Here is a 14,975-nt window from a genome sequence, read left to right as displayed (position 1 = left end):
GTGGATTAGCAGAAGTGTGTGGAGTAACAGAAGTTTGTGGATCAGCAGAAGTGTGTGGAGTAACAGAAGTATGTGGATCAGCAGAAGTGTGTGGAAAAACAGAAGTGTGTGGAGTAACAATAGTTTGTGGATCAGCAGAAGTGTGTGGAAAAACAGAAGTGTGTGGAGTAACAGAAGTATGTGGATCAGCAGAAGTGTGTGGAGTAACAGAAGTATGTGGATTAGCAGAAGTGTGTGGAGTAACAGAAGTTTGTGGATCAGCAGAAGTGTGTGGAAAAACAGAAGTGTGGAGTAACAGAAGTATGTGGATTAGCAGAAGTGTGTGGAGTAACAGAAGTTTGTGGATCAGCAGAAGTGTGTGGAGTAACAGAAGTATGTGGATCAGAAGTGTGTGGAGTAACAGAAGTATGTGGATCAGCAGAGTGTGTGGAAAAACAGAAGTGTGTGGAGTAACAGAAGTATGTGGATTAGCAGAAGTGTGTGGAGTAACAGAAGTATGTGGATCAGCAGAGGTGTGTGGAAAAACAGAAGTGTGTGGAGTAACAGAAGTATGTGGATTAGCAGAAGTGTGTGGAGTAACAGAAGCATGTGGATCAGCAGAAGTGTGTGGAAAAACAGAAGTGTGTGGAGTAACAGAAGTATGTGGATCAGCAGAAGTGTGTGAGTAACAGAAGTATGTGAATTAGCAGAAGTGTGTGGAAAAACAGAAGTGTGTGAGTAACAGAAGTATGTGAAATAAAACAGAAGTGTGTGGAGTAACAGAAGTATGTGGATCAGCAGAGGTGTGTGGAAAAACAGAAGTGTGTGGAGTAACAGAAGTATGTGGATTAGCAGAAGTGTGTGGAGTAACAGAAGCATGTGGATCAGCGAAGTGTGTGGAAAAACAGAAGTGTGTGGAGTAACAGAAGTATGTGGATCAGCAGAGGTGTGTGGAAAAACAGAAGTGTGTGGAGTAACAGAAGTATGTGGATCAGCAGAAGTGTGTGGAGTAACAGAAGTATGTGAATTAGCAGAAGTGTGTGGAAAAACAGAAGTGTGTGGATTAGCAGAAGTGTGTGGAGTAACAGAAGTTTGTGGATTAGCAGAAGTGTGTGGAGTAACAGAAGTTTGTGGATTAGCAGGAGTGTTTGGAGTAACAGAAGTATGTGGATTAGCAGAAGTGTGTGGAGTAACAGAAGTTTGTGGAGGTACAGAAGTGTGTGGAGTAACAGTCGTGTGCGGATTAGCAGGAGTGTGTAAATTAAAAGACCCTATTCTCCATGCCTTAAATGCTTTATTACGTGCAACTTGAAGTTAATAAAGTTATTGAAGTTACTTGAGTATGGATGTGTGAAATGTATCCAGCTAAACACCTGCTAAAATGTACAAATGTGCATATTGTATAAATTATCAGGCAACCAGAAACAGCCAAAAATTCCAAGAATGTGACCTACCTCTCTCAGTCTTTCTCTCAGTGTGTATAATTACACCTCAGTGCTTCCGTTATTTATATAAACGCTGTAATGAGTCAGGTGTGTAAGATACATTTTGGAGTGGCGTGTGTATGCCAGATGAAATTATGTCAGGTTAGAGCTAGTGTGTGTGTGGGTGTGTGTGCATGTGTGTGTTTATAAAAAAAGTGAAAGTGTGAAAGAATGAAGGTTTACATTCTCATTCCATGATATAAAATTACTACTGTTACCAGTTCATATAGATAATGGCTTTATACAAGGCATTTGGAATTATTCTATATTATTTAATTATATTCATTCCAAAATCATGTTTTATCTGATTTCAGTGCTGTTCAGCCTTGGAGTTCAGACACGAAAAACGTTTCTATTTTTTATTTAAGGTCTTTGATGTTTTATTTGACCATTTATATATGATTTGGTGTCGTTTTTCATTTTGTCAGATCAAAAAACCTGGTTCCGTTATTTTTTATGGTTGAATAAAGAGCGTGCAGACAGCAGAAGGTCGTTTTTAAAGCAGCAGATGTGAGCAGGAGTGCTGAAAGATGGTAAACTCATCGATGGGAAGCGCAGTGGCGTTTAGCCGAACAGCAACGACTCCAGTGTCATGAGAACATCGTTGAATGTCAAGGCCGTAAAGACATAGCAATCTGGAAAATGTGTCGGAGTGGTGCTCAAGGTCTTTTCCTCCCACGCTACTTCTGTTCTTATGTACATGTTCAATTTTATCAGCCAGTTGCAAAACATGGCCGTGTAACACGTGCCAATTAGCAACAACAACAAAAAAAACGGTAATCTAGGAATTTAAGTAAAGGTGTTTTAGTCTAAAGTCTAAAATTTTACATTTAATCTTAAAACTTAAGCCCAAGAAATATGGGTCAGGAAATATAGCTGGAAAATTTCATACAAAGATCTTAAGCAGAAGACCTTTAGCCCAAGACCTGCATTTGAGGAACTCTATGTCCTGTAATTTAACTTTTGCCCTGAAAATGTATTTCATATACTATAGGTGAGACTTTTACTAGGAACTTAACATTAGAAACTAAGGCTAAGGAAGGCAAGAAATGTTAGGCCAAGAACTATAAATGAGAAATTTAAACCAAGGTACTTTCATTTCTTAGAATGCCCTTATACAATTCCTCAGCTATAGTTCCTGATAACATTCCTTGTTTAAAATTTCTTCAGCTAAATTTCCATAGCTGAAATGTCTGTTAAAGCTCCTGACCTTAAGTTCTTTGGCTTGCTTTAGTTTAGAAGCATTAGATCAAGAAAAATACCTGTGAAATTTTGGCCAAGGAGCTTAAGTGCAAGAACCTTTCACCCAGAACCTTCAGCTGAGGAGCTTTTACCTAGTAATTTACAACCCCAAACTTTATCCTAGCAACTGTAGGTCAGGAACTGTAAATAAAAAATTTTGCCAAGATATTTTAGTCCAGGAAATCAAAACAGGAACTACTGCTGTGGAATTGGTCCCAATATACTTAAACCCAAGGACATCCAAGTGCAGTTCTCATTGTGGCTCTTGGTGCAATTTGCCATTGTTGTTCTAGGAGCCAGGAAATGTGTCAACAAACCCATCAAGAACCTAACCAATTAGCAACAACAACAAAAAAACGGTAATCTAGGAATTTAAGTAAAGGTGTTTTAGTCTAAAGTCTAAAATTTTACATTTAATCTTAAAACTTAAGCCCAAGAAATATGGGTCAGGAAATATAGCTGGAAAATTTCATACAAAGATCTTAAGCAGAAGACCTTTAGCCCAAGACCTGCATTTGAGGAACTCTATGTCCTGTAATTTAACTTTTGCCCTGAAAATGTATTTCATATACTATAGGTGAGACTTTTACTAGGAACTTAACATTAGAAACTAAGGCTAAGGAAGGCAAGAAATGTTAGGCCAAGAACTATAAATGAGAAATTTAAACCAAGGTACTTTCATTTCTTAGAATGCCCTTATACAATTCCTCAGCTATAGTTCCTGATAACATTCCTTGTTTAAAATTTCTTCAGCTAAATTTCCATAGCTGAAATGTCTGTTAAAGCTCCTGACCTTAAGTTCTTTGGCTTGCTTTAGTTTAGAAGCATTAGATCAAGAAAAATACCTGTGAAATTTTGGCCAAGGAGCTTAAGTGCAAGAACCTTTCACCCAGAACCTTCAGCTGAGGAGCTTTTACCTAGTAATTTACAACCCCAAACTTTATCCTAGCAACTGTAGGTCAGGAACTGTAAATAAAAAATTTTGCCAAGATATTTTAGTCCAGGAAATCAAAACAGGAACTACTGCTGTGGAATTGGTCCCAATATACTTAAACCCAAGGACATCCAAGTGCAGTTCTCATTGTGGCTCTTGGTGCAATTTGCCATTGTTGTTCTAGGAGCCAGGAAATGTGTCAACAAACCCATCAAGAACCTAACCAATTAACAACAACAAATCAAAACCAGTTTGAAAGTGGTAACCATACCACATAAATACAATGTAATCATTGATTATTCTGTTTAGTTCGGACCCTGCCTCCTACTTTCAATCATAAAGAAAGTTTGACCTCAAGAAGGTTTGAATGATACAAGGTTTGGATGAGAAGGCCTCACACGATGTTATTATACACATCAATGTTTTATTAATGTAACAATATCATGCTATTATCACAACTGACTGTAAGTACTCATACGTCATGGCAGCTCTTTTCCAGATCATGTAGAGCAGCTTATATTATCATTTCTGAGGTCCACTAACTTCAAGTTGATATGGGACTATGTTTGTATGTACAGGGAGTGCAGAATTATTAGGCAACTTCCTTTCCTTTGGCAAATGGGTCAAAAGAAGGACTTGACAGGCTCAGAAAAGTCAAAAATAGTGAGATATATTGCAGAGGGATGCAGCAGTCTTAAAATAGCCAAGCTTCTGAAGCGTGATCATCGAACAATCAAGCGTTTCATTCAAAATAGTCGACAGGGTCGCAAGAAGCGTGTGGAAAAACCAAGGCGCAAAATAACTGCCCGTGAACTGAGAAAAGTCAAGCGTGCAGCTGCCAAGATGCCACTTGCCACCAGTTTGGCCATATTTCAGAGCTGCAACATCACTGAGTGCCCAAAAGCACAAGGTGTGCAATACTCAGAGACATGGCCAAGGTAAGAAAGGCAGAAAGTCGACCACCACTGAACAAGACACACAAGCTGAAACGTCAAGACTGGGCCAAGAAATATCTCAAGACTGATTTTTCTAAGGTTTTATGGACTGATGAAATGAGAGTGAGTCTTGATGGGCCAGATGGATGGGCCCGTGGCTGGATTGGTAAAGGGCAGAGAGCTCCAGTCCGACTCAGACGCCAGCAAGGTGGAGGTGGAGTACTGGTTTGGGCTGGTATCATCAAAGATGAGCTTGTGGGGCCTTTTCGGGTTGAGGATGGAGTCAAGCTGAACTCCCAGTCCTACTTACAGGAAGAAGTCTGCATCCTTCAAGAAAAACATGATTTTCATGCAGGACAATGCTCCATCACACACGTCCAAGTACTCCACAGCGTGGCTGGCAAGAAAGGGTATAAAAGAAGAAAATCTAATGATATGGCCTCCTTGTTCACCTGATCTGAACCCCATTGAGAACCTGTGGTCCATCATCAAATGTGCGATTTACAAGGAGGAAAACAGTACACCTCTCTGAACAGTGTCTGGGAGGCTGTGGTTGCTGCTGCACGCAATGTTGATGGTGAACAGATCAAAACACTGACAGAATCCATGGATGGCAGGCTTTTGAGTGTCCTTGCAAAGAAAGGTGGCTATATTGGTCACTGATTTGTTTTTGTTTGGTTTTGAATGTCAGAAATGTATATTTGTGAATGTTGAGATGTTATATTGGTTTCACTGGTAAAATAAATAATTGAAATGGGTATGAATTTGTTTTTGTTGTTGCCTAATAATTATGCACAGTAATAGTCACCTGCACACACAGATATCCCCTAAAATAGCTAAAACTAAAAACTACTTCCAAAAATATTCAGCTTTGATATTAATGAGTTTTTTGTGTTCATTGAGAACATGGTTGTTGTTCAAATTAAATCCTCAAATAAAATTAATCCTCAAAAATACAACTTGCCTAATAATTCTGCACTCCCTGTATGAAGGAGTTGCATTGCGTGTTTTTGGATTTGGAGAAAGCGTACGACAGAGTGCCAAGAGAGGAGTTGTGGTATTGTATGAGGAAGTCTGGTGTGTCAGAGAAGTATGTGAGGGTTGTGCATGATATGTATGAGGACAGTGTGACAGCAGTAAAGTGTGCAGTAGGAACAACAGACTGGTTCAAGGTGGAGGTTGGACTGCATCAAGGATCAGCTATGAGCCCTTTCCTGTTTGCAGTGGTGATGGACAGGTTGACGGACGAGGTCAGACAGGAGTCTCCATGGACTATGATGTTTGCAGATGCTATTGTGATTTGTGACGGGAGTAGTGAGCAGAGTGAGAAGAGCCTGGAGAGGTGGAGGTACGTGCTGGAGAGAATGGGAATGAAAGTCAGTAGGAGTAAGACAGAGTACATGTGTATGAATGAGAGGAACGGCAGTGGAGCGGTGTGGTTGCAGGGAGAAGAGGTGGTTAAAGTGGATGAGTTTAAGTACCTGGGGTCAACAGTACAAAGTAATGGTGTGTTAGAAAAGTGAAGAAAAGAGTGCAGGCAGGGTGGAGTGAGAGGAGAAGAGTGATAGCAGGAGTGACACGTGATAGAAGGGTGAAAGGGAAATTTTATAGGACTGTGGTGAGACCTTCTATGTTGTATGGTTTAGAGACAGTGGCATAAGTAGCAGAGATGAAGATGCTGTAATTTTCTTTGGAAATGGAGTACATGGGGTATATCGGTATTAGAATGCTGCGGATGGAGCCGCCAGTAAGGAGGAAAAGAGGAAGGCCAAAGAGGAGGTTTGTGGATGTGGTGAGTAAGGACATTTAGGTAGTTGGTTTGAAAGAGGTAGATGTAGAGGACACGGGAATATGGAGATGGATGATCCGCTTTGGTGACCCCTAATGGGAGCAGCCAAAAGAAGAAGAAGAAGTAATTCTATGATTCTCAAGACAGTTATATTCTAAAAACAGTGTGGTTTTAGGATTCTCACTATGTCCCTGGATAGTTCTAGGATCCCTGGTGGTCTAGTGGTTAGAATGCGGCGCTCTCACCGCTGCGGCCTGGGTTCGATCCCCGGTCAGGGAACCAACCCCAGTCACTCTCAGTGCCGGTCCCAAGCCCGGATAAATGGGGAGGGTTGTGTTAGGAAGGGCATCCAGCGTAAAAACATCTGAAAAAATCAAACATGCGGAGGATCTGCCGTGGCGACCCCTAATGGGAGAAGCCGAAAGAAAGTTTAGTGCAGTTCTAGGATCCTTAATGTCGTTTTTGTGTTCTAGGCTTAGTTGTACCTCACTTAAATGCTCTCCCCATTGTGCAATAAAAAAAATATACGTGCAATGCCACTTATTTACTTATTCCTGTCTTTTACTGTGCAATAATAGCTTTTATATAATTTTTGAATAAAAATGTGCAATACCAATTACATTTTATTTAATTGTATTTATTTTTTTTTCCTGATTCTGATTGTAGGCTATTTAGGTGAGGTTTAGGTTCCTCTGTGTTGTTTGTTTAGCATTGATCTTGGTTTCCCTGTATAGTTCTTAGAACCTCAGTGTGGTTTTAGGGAAATCATTGTGGTTATAATTTCACCACCGCTGTTTAGTGTGGCTATAGGATCCCTAATATGATTCTCCAGGTTGAGCTAGGATTCTACAAGCCTCAAAGCATGATCCTCAATGTGGTTTGAGCATCATCCTCAGAGTTGTTTTCGGATCCTCAGTACATTTCCAGAATCTGCACTGCAGTATTTTGCTCCCTAGGATAGTTCTCTAGAGAGTTCCTGGATCCTCATTGTGGATCAGGTTGGGATCAGATTTGACTGCTTGTCTGAATGAGCTATTTAGGGTGGATCATTTCTGATCTGAGAAAACCAACAATGTTTCGTAGATATTGAAGTGATGAAAGCATTGTGATTGCTGATGACCTCAGCAGTTTATTAATGAAAACACTTAAACGCTAGCACTTAAACGCTATTTCCATGTGTATATTTTTTCAATCAGAGTTCACAAAATATTGAGTAATGGAGTGAGACCGATTACACGGCAGGGACGTCCGAAATCACGGCACTAACTATAAAGTCTGTCCCCATGCTCCATCTGCTTTCACTGTTAGACAACTTAATGATCTTAGCAGCAGAGCATTCAGGAAATCTTCAGTTGTTCTCTTCTTCTTAAAATCTTTAATTGGTTTCATCTTTTATCTTTTTATTTGTTGCTTTTATTGCAGTAGTGTGCCTCCAACGGTGAGACACACATATAATACATTTCCTAGAGTAAAAGTGACAAAGTTTCGAAATGACTGAAATCTGCAAGCAATTGAAAAATTTCTAGTAGTTAAATATTTTTTTTACACTGTTCATTCAAAAACCTGGGAAAATCTGCTTTTTTTTTCACCCAATATCAAATTTTTTTCCCCAGGTTTTTGAATGAACAGTATAAAACAATTTTTTTACTACAAACATTTTTCAATTTCTTGCAGATTTCAGTCATTTCGAAACTTTGTCACTTTTAATCTAGGAAATTTATTATATGTGTTTCTCAAAGTTGGAGGCACACTACTATATAGGATATCTTTGCATTTGACAGAATTCAATTTTATCCTCACTTGAACTAGCAGACCCAAACCTGTTCCAGTATGACAGTGCCCCTGTGCACAAAGACAGCTCCATAAAGATGTAGTTTATACAGGTTAGAGTGGAAGATCTGCTGTTATAGAGCTATAAACCTGATTGAACACCATAGGGATTATTTGGAAAACTGCCTGCACCCCAGGCCTCCTCATCTCACCTTTAGTGTGTATTAAGAGCTTCAAAAGTACCACGAGTACCTTCTTAAGGCCTGACAATGTGCACAAACACCAGCTTACTTTATATTATACCTTATTATATTCTCCCTTCACTTAAACCAGGAAACCCAAACCTGTTCCAGCTTGACACTGCCAGTGTACAAAGCCAGCTCCATGAAGATATGCTTTACACGGTTTGGAGAGGAAGATCTCCTGCTACAGATCTCTGACCTCAACCCTATTGAACACCTTTGGGATGAATTGGAACTCTGACTGTACCCCAGACCTCCTCACCTCACCTACATCAGTACCTGACTTCATTAACACCCTTATGGCTGAAGCACAAATCTCTATAAGCACATTCCAAAATCTAGTGGAACAGATTCCCATAAGAGTGAAAGTTATTATATCAGAAATGTGGAAATATTCAAAAAGTGCATAAGAATCCCTATGGTCAGGTGTAATGTATTATAGTAATGTGTTAGGAGTAACGCTTTTTCGACATTTTAACAGCCGTTATCTACCTACAAACTAAAGTGATTAGAATTAACTCATTAATTCACTATTTTTCACTATTTAATTTAACTTGATCTAATCGTGTTATTTACTGTGTAAGTACAACAAATAGTAGACTGGTTTTGAAACATTACATAACATGACCTTTGCAGGAATTTAGCCATGGCAATAAATAAACTTGTGAAATATAGCTGCGTTTTTATTTAAAGTTCTCAGGAATAATTGCTCAACTCATTAATCAAACCCAAATGGCATTTACAAAACGACAACACATTCATCTTTTTTAATACAAGTTTACAATTCAACTATGAGTCATTTATGCAAGTGACAGATACATGATCAGGTTGAGATTTTGTTTTTGATACTGTACAGAGATTAGTATAAATCCCGGGACTGCCACAGAGCCGACGGGCAAACCTGCACACTGTGTTCACTAAGGGAAAAGCCGAGAAGGGCAAAGGAAGGGTAACTGTGTTTTGACATGGCCTGTGACATCTATTATCTGAGAGCGTGCCCAAACATGCCAGATATTCATTTGAAGTCATGTGCACTTGATATATGGATAGCTTTAAACCTTTCCACAGTCTGTGCAATTTCTTTACTAAAACTTCCAGAGTAGTCAATGTTTGTCTTGAGGCCAATGATTGTTGACAGTCTACATGAACTATGGATTATGTGTATCCACTGTTTTAAGGATACAAATTGATAGTTCGGTGCATCCAGGGTCCAATACTGACACTTATAGCTCAGGTAATTTTTTGTCCTGTGACATAGCGGGTCTAACAGCACAGCAGGTCTAGTAGCTAGAGCTAACAGGCCACACCCACCTTGACCATTTTTTAATTCATTCGGATCAGTGAGTTCGGCTGGGACTTTTGTTTATTTCTGACAAAGTATTTTTTAAATAATATTTCACACTATACTGTAAAATATGACATATTAAATAAAAAAATACACGACTGGGAGATTCTTGAGTTTATAAATGTTGAGATTTAATTTATTTAATAAAACAGTATCATTTTTTAGCAATATTAGCATTAACCAATTCTTCCACCAGGCAGTATAGTTCAACGAGATGTTTTTATAGCTAAGCATCATAACAGAAAATGATTAGCATAGCCTATGCACTAATCTTTAATTGGTCTCATCTGCTATATTTTTTCACAATGCTTTTTTTGCTAATAAAAAATATATATATATTATATATATAACATAAAACACATATTAAATGTACAGTAATAACTAATTCTTTTACCAGGCAGTGAAGTTCAACAGTAAGTTTTTGTAGCTAAACAACATAATGGACAAAGATTAGTGTAACAAATTGCAATTATGGTGATGTGGTCACTGCACACTTCAAACAAACCTCAGCCAATTAGAATTTAGAAACATGTATTATATTATCAAAGGCATCAATTCACCCACTCTAGCCATGGACTGTTTACTTCTACACTGTATTTTACCATGGACTGTGCCCATCTGGGAGATGGTATAGGCGCCTTCGCTGTCACACCATCAGACCCAGGAACAGTCTTTCTTTTCCTCAGTTGTCAACCTACTGAACTCCTCATCCAACTCATTTAACTTAACACTACTCATAAAGACTGCATTGTACATTAACATGTCTCCATACTTTACACTTCAATTCTTTTCCGTGATGTCTCTTAGTGTTACTGCCTACTGCTGCACATTCTCTTACTATTGCAGAATTTACAACATTCTACCTCATGTTGCCTTTTTGCACAGTTATAGTCACTTTTCAAACTTTCTCTTCACATTCGCATTCACATTATATTAGATTTATTTATTTATATACATTGCCATTTGCACGTCTGGTTGGATTCTAGCTGCATTTCATTGACCCTGTAGCAAATATCATTTAAAAAAAAAATACTGTACTTTATTAATGCAATCTGTCACTTGTCATTTGCATGACCATATTAATTGCTTTATATCATTACAATGTGATAACAGAGAAAGAGGCATTTCACATATGGAGGGTAAATACCATTTTACTAAAGCAAGCTCCAAACCTCTACACTACCACCACAATTGTGCCACCTACATCATCTGGAGCAGTTCTGAATCAATATTTGTTTAATAACATGACAAAATCATTACAAACTTTAATACAATACAACCTACTCACCAGAGATTGCACTCAGCACCTGTAAGCCAGTGGTACAGCTTGATTCACTCGGTCTAGAAGTGGTGAACAAACCCTTTCACGGGCTGAGACAAGCTAGCTAGCTTCGGGGTTCGCCGAACTGCATTACGATGTCTACCTTTTTTTGAAAATGGATGTTCGAAACCAAATCAATTTCTCTTTCTCCGTAGGCATAAAAAAAAATGTGTGCAGAGCTACACACGTGTTTTGCAAGTCAAACTTGGCTGTAACAGTATCCCTCTAACCAACCAATCAGAGGACTGAAAAAAGCTGACGCTATTCTGGGCAAGCTAGCTGCCCTGTGGGACGAATTTGAAATCTGATCGGTTAAAAAAACAGAACTATTTCTTAAGGAGACTATGGTAAAAAAGCCAGTAGTACAGCCTTCGAAGGCCCTGGAAGGATAAGATTGACATGGCAGCACATAGAGGCTGAAATCTGATTGGACAAAAACTCTGACATCCACATACACGTACTGGAAGCAGTGCAGCCGAAAGAAACGCTACGAAATGAAGAGAATAAACTGTTGGGAATAATTTAATACAATTTCATGGAACAAATATTAGAATTTAGGTTGTAAATGTAGGTCAGTGCTTCTTATAGTGTTTAGGCCAGCAGAGAAGGCTTTGCTGACCCCGACCGTACTGCCATATATCCTCTGGTTCAATGCTCAGCAACCGAATGCAAAAAAAATGTGGATGTTTTATCTAAGGGTGAATTGTAGGAAAGGTCAAATATCAACACTGATCAGATATTGCTTGCATGTTGTATTTCTTGAATAAATAAAAAATCTATCCATTTCAAGAATTATTTTTAAGATTAGTATATAATTCCTTGGACTTCATGGATTCGTTTGTGCTCTGACATGCACTGTTAACTGCGGGACCGTATGTAGATAGGTGTGTGCTTTTCCAAATCATGTCCAATCAAATAAATTTACCACAGGTGGACTCCAATCAAGTTGTAGAAACATCTCAAGGATGATCAGTGGAAACAGGATGCACCCGAGCTCAATTTTGAGTGTCATGGCAAAGGCTGTGAATACATATAGTATGTACATGTGATATCTATTTTTTCTTTTTAATACATTTTCAAAGATTTTAAACACACTTCTTTCACATTGCAATTATGGGGTATTGTTTGTAGAATATTGAGGAAAATAGTGAACCTAATGCATTTTGGAATAGGGTTGCATAACAAAATGTGGAAAAAGTAAAGAGCTGTGAATACTTTTCCGTATACTTCTTAGAATGTGCAAAACATCCAAACTTGAGGTCAATGAGCTACAGTACACCAGCAGAACACCACTTTATCAAGATTAATTGGTAAATCCTGTGAGGAGGATTTCTTCACCTTGGACAGTTGTATGCTTTGAATGTTAAGCAACAAAATGCACAATGATTAGCATATTCAATGGCAAAATAGTAGGATCGAAAGATTCACTTGTTCATTAGAGCATTGACATTAAAGTTAATGAAGATGTGATGCATCTGTCTGAAAAAATAATAAGGATACAATTTGGGATGTGTAAAGTGATGCATCGTTTTTACCAAAATTGCATTAGTAAAAAACTATTTATTTATATATAAATTATAAGCAGATATGCTATACTTTCATTATTTTGAAAGGGACCAATAATTTGTGACCAGTATTTTATATGTAGATTGATTTCTGTTTGCTAAAGTGTTGGTCTGTTGTACAGGACTATGCAGACCGAGGCATGTACTGAGAGTCACATAGAATATAGATTAACATCGCAGAGGTAGAGCTGCATCTTCCTGCAAACAAAACAGAAAAAGAATGTCTGGTTTTATTTATTTATTTATTTTTATTTTTGCACCAAAAAGGCCTGTTTGTGAAGGGGTTATGTGTTAGAAATCAGAAGGGCACTTAAGTAAATTTATGATTTGCTGTCGATCTAAACCAAAGAAATAAAAGCAAACTATCTATACCATACTGAGTTGGATAGCATCATATTTTTCCGAACTAATTAAATTGAATAGTGTTGAATCAGTTGGAAATCGTACTACATAGGTATCTGCTTTATATGTATCTTTAATGTATCATAGGCTATGCATCGAGATGCGAATCGCATTGGCCTTAGTTATGGAGAGGCACGTCCTTACAATAGTGGCAGTGTAACATTTGTACTGGTTAAATAGAGAGTTCTGTATTGTCGTGAATTGCAGAATGGATTGTACAACCACTTAGCCAATATACATTATGCTTTTTTTCGAATAATATGCATCGGCATTGAACCAAGCATAGTTCTACAACTCCATCCGGATTTCTGTGAAACTGCGTAGTGACAAAGTGCTTTACAAACACAACTCAACTGTATAGAATCCGAGCCCATGAGAATATTTAGTTTTCAGAATCATGTATAATTATCTATAATCATGTTTAATTTCACTCTGTGAAGTGGTTTGTTAGGGCTGGGGTTCCTACAGTTATTTACAATAGCTCATTCAGTTTTTTTCCATCATTTCACACTGGAGCATCTTAGTATTCATTCATTTCACGGTGTCTCTCTCTCTCTCTCTCTCTCTCTCCAATATTGACTGATTAGAAAGACCTGTTTCTCATTAACTTGAGTACAAATATCCGCTCCAAACCCGATCTGGTCGATTTCCTGTTGCTGTTGTTTCCTGACATTTTGTCTGATCTGATTATTGGTCAAGACTCAAGCTTTCTAGAATAATTTGCTATTCTACTCTTTCTGCTGCTCAATTCTAGCAGTAGGACCTGCTTCAGGTCAGTGGTTACGGTTTGGGTGGTAATGCTTAGCAGGTCATGGGTTTCAATGGTATGACTGCAAGAGACATTTTCTGTTGTGTTTAACTCAAGGAACCTATTTAGAACATGTAAGAAGATTTATTGGTGCTACAGATTCTGCTTACATTGTTTCGAGGTTATTCAGCAAGTTCTGTAATTTTGTCAATCAGGATCCAGTTTCCTGGCAAAAGTATGTCCAAAATCCAGAGCAAAAAAATAACCCATACTTCCTATTAGCAATAATAAATCTATCCCATAAAAGATTGGATGAGGATAAAGACAATGGCGCACATTTATTCCCTCTCTAGCAGTTTATTAATACATTTAATTCTAATAACATACATAAATTCAGCTCAACTAGCTAACTAGCTTGCCATATGTTGTTATATTAGATGCTACTTACTCAGTTTCCAGGAAACCAACACACAAGACTTTAACTTAAAACATCAGTACAATAACTCCATTAAATACATAAAGGCTTTTCTAGTGGCTCCAGAAAACTGAGAGTGATCTCTAAACAAATGTGAACACTTTTTTCTTTTGTACTCTTTATATCACATCCATAAGCACTAGGCTCAACTTAAATAATGCTTTAAAAGCATATCCTAACCCTGCTGAACAGAAAGGCTGAACAATGACAAGCTGTCAAATTCAATAGACAACCAGCTAAAGCTTGGACTCTTGAATGGTTGCTGCAAAAGCTACAGTTCAGCTTTGACCTTCAGCACACCAAATTACAATCCCTTCGAGATTATGTCTTTAGTAAGCTCTTATATTCGGTCACTCAGCGAGTCGTTCTGTAAGTTCAAACGTATCGTTGTTCAGCAAATCCTGTTGTGACGTATTTCAAAGGGAACTTCATCACAAATCATTAAAAGAGAATTCCATTAAGTATCGTCCTTTCTTTCAGCAGGAAATACATCAGTTTGCCAAGAGGTTACAAACTCCACTGAGTTACTGATCTCTAATCCTATGTAAAAGGTTTTTTCTGTGCTGTTTATTTTACAGCCATCTACATTTCTGTTGTGTAAAAACATGTAAAATCAGATTGAATGAAGTGCCAGATGTATTGAAGAGACCAGGGCTTAAAATGAATAGACATTAAAGTCAGTTGCAACTGAACATCATCATTTGTACATCATCAGGTAAACATCATAATTTAAATAATTATTAG

The 14,975-nt window shown here is 38.0% G+C and overlaps 1 protein-coding gene across 3 annotated transcripts in view; it reads left to right on the top strand.

Moving 5' to 3' along the window:
* The window catches only part of ngfa (nerve growth factor a (beta polypeptide)), a 41,679-nt gene that overhangs the window by 14,678 nt on the left and 12,026 nt on the right, over positions 1–14,975 (top strand). The window contains exon 1 of one of the 3 annotated variants that reach the window (XM_046868851.1): positions 13,741–13,780. The exons of the other annotated variants lie outside the window; for them this stretch is intronic. The gene's annotated coding sequence lies outside the window, so the exon portion shown is untranslated. Of the gene's footprint in view, positions 1–13,740; positions 13,781–14,975 lie in introns of those variants that run through there. 3 annotated transcript variants of the gene reach the window in all.

Source organism: Silurus meridionalis, chromosome 16, assembly GCF_014805685.1.
Source record: "Silurus meridionalis isolate SWU-2019-XX chromosome 16, ASM1480568v1, whole genome shotgun sequence".
NCBI lineage: Eukaryota > Metazoa > Chordata > Actinopteri > Siluriformes > Siluridae > Silurus > Silurus meridionalis.
This window is presented reverse-complemented; position numbering and strand designations above follow the sequence as displayed.